Genomic DNA, 12560 nt, shown 5'->3' with positions numbered 1-12560 from the left:
AGCAGACACCCACCCGCGAGTCAGAGACTCCTCGGAGGACAAAGTAGGTGGGAGGAGAGAGAAAAGAGAGTTTAAAAAAAAAATCACAAAAAGAGAAAAAAAAAAAAAAAGAAAGGAAACGATCTCTAAATTATGTTAATCTGTGAACATTGGGGACACTTTGGATTTTTGACCCTGGCAAAAGTGATCGCTCCGGCATAACGTCATCTGCTGCTGTCAGTTTTGCTACCTTGTGCATGTGTCAAACTAAACACGTTTTGAAGATCAGAAATATATTAGAACAAAACGAAACAAAACAAATAGTAATAATAATAAATAATAAATCCTTGGGGCTGGTCTCCATTAAAGATGACATTTCTTTGTTGCCAACAGTATTATTTCACTGCCATGAATCTCTTCCATCACTGAGGAGCTGCTGCTGCTGCAGAACTGGTTTGAATTTAAATGTGGAATTTCAGATCTGAGGCAAGGGCAGGTTTTTATTTTCCTTCTTTTCTTTCCTAAAAAAACCAAACCAGCAATAACAAAAAAGTGTGTCTCAAATGGCTATGTCCTTTGAAAGGAGAAAAAGAGAGAGACTAGAATTTACTAATTGTTAGTGATAACTTGAAAGATGGGAACAATAAGAAATGCACCTGTTTTGCCAGAATTACCTGAACTCAACGAGATGTATTGTGCCATAGAAACAGGTCAGTTTTTCATTTTTTCCCCCAAATGCCTAGATCTTTGAATCAGAATCTCACTGTTTTACAGGATGTTGAAAGAATGAATTATATGTCAAAGATGGACATACGGTTTTAAGGCATAATACTGATGCAGCATTAATTTTAGTGAAATGCAATTAAGTGCAGTAAAGTGCAATACTGTAAATATTATAGATTAAAAAAAAATAGCCGTACTTATTCTGTTAATAACCGATTCTGCAAGATCTATAACTTAAATCCGTTACACTCAGACTGGTGCATTGCAGCTCCTTGCCAAAATGACAGTCTGAGTCTTCTATGAATGGATAAAGTTATATGTATCACATATGGGAAAAGGTAGATACTATAATTTCTAGTCAACTTAATGTGCCATATTTCTGCGAAGCAGGCTGAAAAGTCTGTATGACACTTTCACACGATTTTAAGTAAAAAACAAAGCAACAAACCCAAACAAACTAAAACAACCCATAGAAGTGTTCGGTAGAAGAGCACAAGTTCAATATTTTGCCATTTTAATTTTTGCCTGTGATTTGGACACCAAGCAGTAAGCTAGTGCTTAAGCAGATTAACTACTACAAATCCAGCAAGGATGGAGAGTGGAGAAATTCTTCAAATTATATTTCCAAAGTGTCTGGGTTTACTGACCCTCCTCCCCAGTTCTACATTTTCTGTTATTCACTTCTAATTAGATTCGGGGTTTTTTAAAAATTTTCACTGGGGAGGAGAGAGGAAGGTACAAATAGTGGTCTTGTCTTCATCTAACAAGATAGTTATTTGTTGCCTTTGCTAACCAGGTCTGTGTTGATGGAAGGTTATCCTCTGAATAGCACCATTATTAGGCCTGCTTTTTATGTCTCGTTTAGCAATCCATTACTAGTTTTGGCTTTTGCTGATATTTATCAAATCCAAATATTACTGTAGGACAAAAATTCATGCTTAGGATAATTTTTAGAGACTTTTCTTCTTTTTTGTGTTTTGTTTTTTTTTTTCTCCTTCAATTTTTGATATTTTCTAGCAAGCAAATTTCTGGAATGTCAAAATTGTGCCATTTCCCTTCTATTTATTACATGAGAAGTAGTTAATATCTTGGATTTGCTGGGGCTGATAAAAGTTGCCTGCCTTTTTTTGCCTCTCTGTGAAAGTCTAGTACCTTTTAAAAGCAAGGCCAAAATATAAAGGTAGCATTACTTGTTGCTGAGAAATACAGACCAAATCTGAGGCAATTAACAATTTCTTATTGAAACAAGACATTGTCTAGAAAGTAAAATGTTATTCATGATGATGTATGAAATTCTGGCTAAAATGAGAAATATTTGAAGTAGTTCCAGCACTTCTAAAATGCAGATCTGAAAAAGAATAAACATTACCATAAAGGTGGTTTAGGCTATAGTAAGTAACCTGTTGTAATGGACGCCCACAGCCATTGAAGGAGAATTAGATATACAGTGTTGAAGACCAAAGGCAAAGAGCTATCGACTGAATAGGGACTGCTTGTTATCTGTACCTGTAATCTAATTTTTAGCCCTTCAAATCCTCTTTTGAGAAATTAAGAGAGGCTTACATGATTTTTTTTTGCAGTCCTGCGCTGGACTTTCAGAAAGGAGTGATTTTTACCCTCAAATAATTCCATAGAATGAACTTGTTGAAGTTGTAGGGTTGGGATATGAATTTTCTCAGTCATCTGAGATGCTGACAAGTGCTACCAATCTCAGTGTTACACATACAATATGCATCCACTTTGTATGGGAAGGAATAACTTTCTACCTTTGTTGTTCTAGATACAAACACAGCAAAAAAAGCCTGTAGACTTCTCTCAGAAATTTTACTTCTTTATTGTATTCAAAAACCAGCGGCAACATGAATATAATTCCCTGCTAAGATGAAACAAGGCTGGTAGTGTAGCATACATCTTTGCAGAATGAAATATTCTTACTTTTTTTCTGAGTGCTTTCAATGGATGTCTCAAGGACAGTCTTGCTCTCTACCACAGAAGGGAAGAAGGTGGCAAGATTTATCAGCTTAGCCTGCTTTGAAGGAGGTACCACAGCTCAGCCTGGGGAGAGGGGCAGGGTCTTGCTGGGAATCTATCAAGGTGCTTCATGCTGCTCTTGCATTTCATTTAGCATGAAAGGAAATGAAAATGTGCGCTGTGTAAGGGTTGTTGCCAAAACTGGTTCTGCTTTGCTTTCTTTAATGGGCCAATTACATTAATGAGGGTAAAAAAGCTTTGCCTTGTTTTGGATGATGCACACAGGTAACCTCCTCTTCTTATCATCTTTACATCATTGGGAAGAAATGAGGCATCCTACCTGGCCTATCATGAATTGGACTGTACTTTTCTCTAAGTCACTGTGGCTCCATTCACCATATGGAGCTCCAGTGATCTGTACAAGCTGAGAATTTGGACCAAAGCGTCTACTCCATCTCTGTTAATGTGTGGTCTCTTTTTGTTCGTTTGTTTGTTTTGTTTTTGTTTTTTGTTTTCTTAAGTAGGTTGGAGGTTGAAGATAACATAGGCATGGTCCTGAAGTGCTCATTAAAGTCTAAAAGTATTGTAATTGTTTGAGATTCTTAGGCATGCCAAGCCTCATTTATTGTTCACCATCATCCAGCCTGATCTTTGTGTAATCTTTGATTTGAGAAGTGTGAGATTTCCAGGATCATCAAAACAGCAGCCACTGAGCAGAATTTCCTTGGAGGAGGCCTTCATTTAGCATATGTGGATTGCTAAAGAATCTTTCTTGGAAGATTCGTCTGGTATTTGAAAAATAACTTGAATGAATGCCAAATGAATAATGATGTTTATAAGCAAGACTATAAAAAAGGCTTCATGCCTTACATGGGCCCCTTTATAATGGAAAGAATAGATTCTGGGATTTTTTGAAACTGTCAAATAAGTTAAAGTACTTCATTCATTTGTACTAAAATAGCCAGTTGACTCCATGGCTCATTTGTATTGACCTGGAAATATGCGAAAAAAATTATACTGAAAGTTTTTTTGTTTAGTAGGGTCATATAGAAGTAGTGACATTTTGGTTAATATCATAATACTTAGCACTTATATAATGTTTATTTGCAAAGCCCTGTATAAATGTCTATTATTTAATCCTTACCCATTATGAACTAGGTAAGAATTATTATCCCCATTTTTGTAGAAATTAAGGCATATAAATCAAGGGCCAGGTCCCATCACCCATTGTCAGCACTGAGTATTATTACTTCTGTTTTTGTAATCCAGCAACATCCCCCAGATCATAATCTGTCATGAACTTTGTGGTGGCAGACAACCTTTTACATAGCTGGGGCCGTGCTCCTTGAAATTTAAATTCTGTATCTGACTTCAGCAAAAGTTTTAAGGGGCACATTGAATTTGTTTTGGAGTGTCAGAATGTGCCTGTGAGTTATTTCCACAAAACATGAAGTTACTGTCCAATTCTCTGACCCTGTATGTCAGTGAGAATTTCGTTTATGACTCAATGGGGCTGAGTTGTGTCAGTGCTAAGTCTAAAACCAAATTTCCAAGTTCCCAACAGCATGCACAAATTGCTAAGAAACTCTGATTTCCAACTTCCCCTAATATAAATTTTTCACGCAGACCAAGCGTACAGATGTCAATTCTTTGCATGCTTTACCTGCTATGTCTTTTAGTCCTATGTTTGCCTATAAAATAATAATAAGACATGATTTTGAATTGACATAACATTGACACATTGGGACTGTTGACTCGAATAAAATAGACATGTAGTAGTACAGAAATCGAGATCCCTAAGGCAAACCCAGGTTATGGATTTTTTTGTTTGGTGACAAAAAATACGCATGTTTTCTGCTTGTTTAAATGTGCTAGGCAAAATCTCTCTTTTTTTTTTTAAACTGATAATTTTAGTTTTTGGAGGCATTATTGCTTTGGAGATGGCAGGCTTTTTTTCCCCTTCAGTTTGAGGAAAACTTCTAAAGTATAGTAAAAATAGATTACACATCTTTCTTAGAAATGTGTTTATTTTTATAATATCTAATATGTAATGATCCAAGTGGTGTCCCTGTAATTGTTAATTTTACTTAACTCTATAAAGTGCACACAACCAATATGGTTGGAAATTTTTTGTGTTCCTGTTTAAAAAGGGTGGTTGAAGCGCCCCACTTCTCATCTGTAAGCAACCTACTCACCCCATTATGTTGTTTTCTTTCCCTGATGTGACAGCATTTTCATGGCAACAAAGTTTTCAAACAGCTGTGGATAACATGGCAACAGCTTCTCATTTGGTCCTTTGAAAATCTCTACTGGTTGCAGCAAGATGTGATAGGGCTGGAGAAGGCCTGGTCTTGCTTGGAAACTAAAACAAAAAATAAAAAGAAGTGCGATGTGCTGCAGAGTGTGATCTCCTATCCTTCTGAGACGATTAGAGCCTTCTGCTTTACGCCTCATGCTTCTTGTAAAATGGCATCTCTAAGTCACTTCTTTAAAAGGTACAACATGGGCCCTGTCAATGTAATGAGGTGGCTAATTTTATATTTGTTATTTTTTGTTAGCTGGCTTTTCTAGCCAGGTCAGTGGAAGGCCATAGGCTTTGGTGTTTGAGGCATTCTTCAAAAGGGGTATGATGCCAGATATCCCTCAAATTTTGTCTGTTAGACAGAATTGATGCTAAAAGTTGGTGCCTAATTTTAGTAAATCAGCCTAGAAATTTGCTGGTTTCCAATAAATAACTGAAACATAATGCAGTTCATACACCTTATGTTGAAAATTGATATATAACTAAAATCACTTGAAGAATGTAGAAAATATCAGATTTTGAACCTGAAGATATTTATTGAAAGACAATACTTTCATGAATCTAGGCTTATGGTATATATTAATTACATCAAAGACAGGCAAATATCTCTGTTTCTTTGTATTAATGTATGTGGATGTTTTATTTATTTTTTGTTTGAAAAATCTAAATGTGTATTATTTTAATTATGTTGAGTGTAAATTTGACAATGCTTTGCATTTATTTTTATATTTTAAAAACCTGTTGCTTTTGCAAAAGTATGAGCAGCCAGTATGATTTGCAGTACCATAGCATTATTTTGGTTATATATTCACAGTGTGTCTGATTTACAGACATTTCAGGGATTGCTAAAATGAAACAAACAAACAAAAAAAATCTTCAAACCCAACTAATCTTAAAAGTTTGTACCCCTTTGCTATTGTGGAAGAGAAAAGGAAACAAGCAAACAACCTTTTCTAAGGTCTTGATTATGCCAGCATGCTCCTACATGAATTCACCAGACACGTTGAGTTCCATTTTTGGAGTGTATTATGTTGAATCACATGATATGAATGTACATCTTGTAAAAGTGAGATATGAATAAACTTATAAATATTTGTAGTCATGTGTTAACGGATACGCAGAACAACTACTACCAAAGGGAATATGAATAACAAGGTATTTCCCCTTGTTAAAACAGAGCTTTTACTTCTGTATTTAATTCTTTTTCAAGCACCTTATTTGCTTTCTCCTTGCGAGGAATCAAAGCTGTGCATCTTACTCTGTAGTCATTTTATTTCACTTACAAGTCTCTCATTGGCTTTTATGCAACAGAGTTGTTATAACAAGTTGTAGCTTAGTGATGGTTAATTAAAAGTTCCTTTTTGTACCCATGTAATAATAATAATAATATGGGGGTTTTTTGTTTCTATTTATTACTAGTTTGGCATCCTATTTTTTTAAAGGGGTAATAGTTTTCCCCTCGTGTTAGGAGGAATAAAGGAGCCTTCAGAATGGACCATTCTAGGGACTGTATTGTGATGGCTCTCATCTGGTGTCTGTTCAAATCAACAGGAAAGGCACTACATCAGGCTTTTATTTTTCAGGCAGTTAAGGAGTGTTTTCCATGTCCCTGCTTGGGTATGTTAGATGTAATTTTCTCCTGTGGTTTTATTCTTTCTAGTTGTAATCCAGCATTCTGATCTTGAAAAGTATATTTAGGGAGTCCTCTTGTTCCCCTGCGCCGTTTATTTCATCAACAGCAGCAAAGAAAACTGTATTGGTTGCAAGTCTTTGTTAGGTCTGTGAATCAGGTTCTAAACTTCCAAACTAGTCACAAGAGTCAGGTTACCTTGTCTTGTTTGAAAGTCAGTTTGTTTGACACTTAAGTGGCATTTAAACTTTATCAGCCTTATGGCAAAGGGTAGTTTCATATCCCAGCCCTTTCCACAAGTCCTCCCAGCATCTCTTTATTCTTTCTTGTCTGCAGCTGGCTGTGTATGCTGAAGTCAGAACCTGTATCTAGCTTTTCTAACCTTGTATTTTGTGCAAGTATTTGCATTTACTGGAGTTCTGACATGGAACATAACTGAACATAAGGGTTAGGGTTAGGGTTAGGGTGCAATATTCCCACATCGTGATTACTGTTTTTCTCTAAGCCAGCACCACAAACTGACATCCTGTTTTTCCTGTCAATAACTGTGTAAGATACAGGCTATTATAAGAAAATTAATCCTTCCTTTTTGTAGCTCAAAGATATGTGGGCAGTGAATGGTTGTCAGTAGTACATACTGTAAGAGTTATCAGAAAAAAATACAAAGTGTAACAGTGTGTGCTGAAAGATTAGCTTCTCCAGAAGACTGTCCAATAGCCATTTATGAACAAATATGGTCTAACTCTGTTATTTTCTTTTGTCTATTCATATTCAGTTTACAAGTTGAAAAGAGAGAAGTTCTTTTGGCAATTTGGTTGTCAGGAAGAGAAGTTTTTTCCTCCTCATTTTCATTAATTAGCCTTTTTTTCCCAGCAGCTACTTGTGGTACTGCTTTCTAAAATCATTGACAGTTCTGAGGGAAGTTTCCTCTCTCTTGTCTTTGGGTATATTCTTTTTCTTTGCAGGAAAATTTATTTTTAATTCCAAAAAATTATACTTTGACCCTATAGCCACCAGCATTTTTGGATACTGCCTCTAGATCTCTCTAAATTTATTTGGATAAAAATAAACACGGTAACGAATTCCTCATGAATTGTCAGTAAAATTTCCTTTCTTTCTTGAGTAGCTTCTCTCTCAGACTCTTATTTTTTGAGCTGAAACATCTGAAAAGAAAATTATGAGGAGCTACACAGGAAACAGGACTGAATATCTGCTGGCATGAATACCTTTGAACACTTGAAATTTCACCAGTATGTATGGTTCAGTCCTATATTGCCTGCATATCCAAAAGTCCAGTTAAAGGTAGAGAGAAATCTGTATACTTAAGTCTGCAGGAGCAGCCACGGAAAGACAGAGCTACATTCAAGGACCACATGTAAATTACTAGAGATTGGATAACAGAACAAAGGAAATGTATGTAATTTCATTTCCCCGAATCAAATACTCAGACTTCATTACCAATATGATTAAGGGTAATGATCCTACTCTTATATTTAATTGCTGGTTTAAAATTGCTACCAAGAGGCTATAAAAATACAAGGTCAGAAAATTGGATCCAAAAAAGAGACCTGATGCCTCACTCTAAAGTTAGACTTCAGAGGAATTTAAGCACTTAGTTCCAAAACCTTAACACAGGACTCTTGGCTACTTCTCAAACTCTACCAAAGCCTGAGGGCTGCAGGTCTCCGGTTCCACATTTAATTTCTCCATGTACCTCGTGTTCTACTTGTGTGTGTGCCTGGCACCTGACTGATCTCTGTGGCTGGGAGGCTTGCCCTCTCCTTAGCCCGACTGAATTACAGAAATTAGGCATCTGTTTAAATTTGCTTATCTTCAGATGTTTCCAATTCAGTCAGCCACATCAGAACTTTGTCAGTGGAAGCAAGCAGACACTTTAGGCAAATAGACCTCCGGTGAGTATATTAAGGTGTGCCTTAGACGACTACCTCAGGTGTAGGCACCTTCTCTGTAGACATCTCTCTTGGAGCAGACATGTCCAATTCCATGACAAGTATCTTTCATGTGCTTCCTTTGTGTGTCCTCCCCTTCACAAAGGACAGTGTTCCACGGCTTTGTTTTCTTCAGAGGGGAAGATTTCCTTTTACACAATGACTCCGTGACTAATACATTAGCACAGGACTCTATGGTCTGGGTTTTCCTGACTTTCTTTATCTGAACAGATGGAGCAGCTGAAAAGTTAAAGCTCTTGATCCTGGAGAAATACTTTGCAGAGCAGGGTAGACATGGATTACCTGGACATAAGTATAGCCCAAGACTGTAGCTGATGCCACTTTGATGGCAGAGCAGGCAAATGACCTTTCTGCTATAATTTTTGGTCTAACTGGTTTCCCTACTGTGATTTCTGATATTATAGTCTACTAAAGTGCAAATTGCTTTTTTACAGTTTTTTTTGGGAAAAGAATTATCTTATTGTTTTCCCTAGGTGTGGCTCAATATGGTATTTGAATATTTCCTAAGCATACCAGCTTTGTTTCGTAGACTTCCTGGATTTCATGAAGTTTCCAGTTTTCCTCTCTTCCTGGTTACAAAAAGACCTCTTAAGATGAGGGATTTAGATGTACTTATACACAGAAACATTAAAAACCAAATCCCTCAAAACTTAACAGAATTTTAATTCCCACATACACAGCCTTAGAGTCTTTAACGAAGCAATCTCTTACAGTTCCATCTACCATGTACATTCTTGCCGCAGGACTCCTGCATCAGTTGCTGCATGGGGTAAACTGTGCTCAAGGAATGAACTGGGGTGTGTAGAGAGGGAAGACATCTTCTAGGAGTATTCTTCACTTGCCTGAGAAGCCAACAGGTGTCTATATGTAGATGACGAAGGAAAACACATCAATAAGTGTAAGTTTAGCTTTATCATTTGCACAGCTAGTGATCATGCAGGAGAAGTGGTTCTAGCCTGCTGCAGACCTCCAAGCTGATACACTGAAGGCAGTCAGACTTTTCCAGGATACCATTGAATGTGTAGCTTTCTGTCTTCTGGATGTTAAAGCACAAGACCAGGAATATGATTTACAGAAGTGCTCGGTGTTGACTGTTGCGACTCTAATTAACACAAGGCATGTAGGTTTGGAACTTCAGGGAAGGAGCCAGCATAACGTGCCAGTGTAGATCCATGGAATATACCACTGACTTACTGCCTTACATCAGGCAAATCGTTGTGTCTTTCTGCTTCAGTCTATAAAATGGGTTTAATGGCACTCTCTTAATGTGTACATAGGAATGACACTCTGCTAGGGTGTACATAGGAGGACTGTGACCATAAATTCATTAATCCTTACAGTACACTGATATACTAGTTTTTGGAGCATCAGCACAAAACCCATGAGGCAACAAGTAACTCTATATTCAATGCAATGTTCAGAGGATGTGCAGTAAATAAAGCATGAGGATAAAGAGAAATATTGGGCAACTGCTGTATTCACTGAACACTGTGCACTGAATAAAGCTGGGGTCCTGTGGAAAAAAAAAGACTTATATAATTAAAGAATGTATCATAATGTGTATACACATGGGAGTAGAATCCAATTGCACAGTAAATGCCAGTAGTGGCACTTCCTGACTTTTGGCTGTTTAAGGAATTAATGAACACTTATTTTTTTCAGCTTTAAGAACTTCTTCCTTCAACATTTACATATAAAATGGTCTATAGTTATCCCTTTTCAAATTAAAATAAAAAGCTGGACTGCATACACTGTAGGACCCTTAATACTGGGACACTGGACTCTCTTCTGAAGTCTAGAGGTTACTTGATTCACAAAAGAACTTATGCTCATGGGAAGAGAAAGATGCTTATGGTGTCTGAGGCTTACATAGGACTTGGGCAAACGGGACACCTGAAGGGGTGCTAAACTCACTGACACCAGATGTACAGAATACTCCATTTTATGGGGATTCACTTTACAGCCTCTTCTGATTAGAGATCAGTCAAGAGGCAGGTTCCCAGCTCACATGAGCTTCCAGTGCAGCCTGAGTCTTTGTGCAGTATTAAAGGATATGAAAGGCTCACTGAAAATAATTGTGGCAAATAAACTGCGTTCACCTTAGAAAAATTTGTATTTTTACTTGGGAAAATTAGTTCTAGTCTCCTTTTGTTTTCAGCACATCCACATGTATCCCAGTGTGACCCATACATTGTTAAATGTTCTCCATCACCACTTGTGATCTAGTGCTGAATATATAAATATTCAGGATGTAGAAAACTCTAGGCTGAAAGCAGAAGCTAAACTATAGTTCAAAGCAAGGGGAACAGCTGGGAAATACAGAAGTTGGACCAATCTAAAGTGGTTTCATTAGACCTGCAAGCTCTAACCTGGCATTAGAGGGTGAAATGAATGAAGGTTTTTATCACTGGTTGACAAATGAGGTCTTTCTTTGAGGGCTAATTTAATTTATTTTAGACCATGTTTGCCAAGGACTATTAACATGTGTATGAATATTTGTGGATGAACTGACTTTTCTGTATATCTGAGCCTTAGGACTGTTCATGACAAAAAGTTTACAGGAGATGCCAGCCATTACCAATAGAGAGATTGCTACTGCTCCTCCTTTAGTTACTGTCTTTGCTATAAAAGGAAGGCTGTAGTGTTCTTAAAATATTGAACCATTTCTCAGTGTGGTAGAATTAGGATAGAGTCTGATTTTGGGGCAATGTTTATTTCTGGGACTCCGGTACTTTAGCGTTTGAGACTTGCACTTTTACAGGGGCTCATAGCTTTCATTGACCAGTGATGGGCAGAGATACATGTTTTCTGTTATAGATAGATGTCCACGCCTTTGGAAGTCCAGCTTGGAGTAGTTGTGGGAGGCAGGGCTTGAACTAGGATGTTGTGCTCATGGGAGCCCTTCTGCTTATCAGTGAGGCACACGATTCATCTGTCAGTGCCTTGCCATTGTTTGTCCCTTCGTCCTTATTGCTAAAGGGTTGGGTATGGAGCATTTGGAAATGTTGCATTTGGAAACAAATCATGTCTGGGCCTTGAACGGTGTCTAATATCTTTTCTTTGAGAAAGGTTCACCATTTTATTCATGGAGAAGAAGAGGGAAGAGATTTTTTTACCATGAATACTTTTCCAGAATAAATTATACTCTAGAAGATAATGTGAGGTTTGGAGTAATTTTGATGAAGAAGAATAATGGAAAATAAGGGAGAATATGCTGTTGAGGTCAAATCACTTATCTCCTTTAAATGTGCTAGTACTAGTTCTTTATCAAAGTTATATTCAAGAACTGAGAAAAAGCAGGTTCTCAGGCCTGATACTGTAAATGTCTTTTTCTGGGCCTCATTCACTTTACCTTGGAGCCTATGGCTTTTACTCTTGCAGAAAGGCATAGCTTTTCCTGACAGGTGGTAGCTCCTCTCAGACTGTTTTAATAGTTTTAATTTATCTGCATTCCTAGTTCACAGAATCACAGAACCATAGAATGGTTTGAGTTGGAGAGGACCTTCAAGCTATCTAGTTCCAACCCCCCGACATAAGCAGCAGCACCTTCTACTAGACAACGTTGCTACAAGCCTCATTCAGCCTGGCCTTGAACACTTCCAGGGATGGGACATCCACATCTTCTCTGGGCAATCTCTTCCAGTGCTTCACCAAACTCACAGAAAAAAATTATTCATAATATCTAAACTTATTCAGTTCAAAGCTGTTACATCTTGTCCTGCTACTACGTGCCCTTGTAAAATGTCCCTCCCCAGCTCTCTTTCTGGCACTTTTAAGGTACTGGAAAGTGTTGTAAGGTCTCTCTGGAGCCTTCTCTTCTCCACACTGAGCAGCTCCAAGTGTCTCAGCCTGTCTTCTTAGAAGAGATGCTCCAGCTCTCTGATCATTCTTGAGGCTCTTCTCTGGACTTGTTCCAACGGGTCCACATGCTTTTTATGCTTTGGGGGCCCCAGAGCTGAATGCAGCACTCCAGGTGAGATCTCAC

The sequence above is a fragment of the Corvus brachyrhynchos genome, unplaced genomic scaffold (assembly GCF_000691975.1).
Source record: "Corvus brachyrhynchos isolate BGI_N302 unplaced genomic scaffold, ASM69197v1 scaffold92, whole genome shotgun sequence".
Lineage (NCBI taxonomy): Eukaryota > Metazoa > Chordata > Aves > Passeriformes > Corvidae > Corvus > Corvus brachyrhynchos.
Note: the sequence above shows the minus strand (reverse complement) of the source record.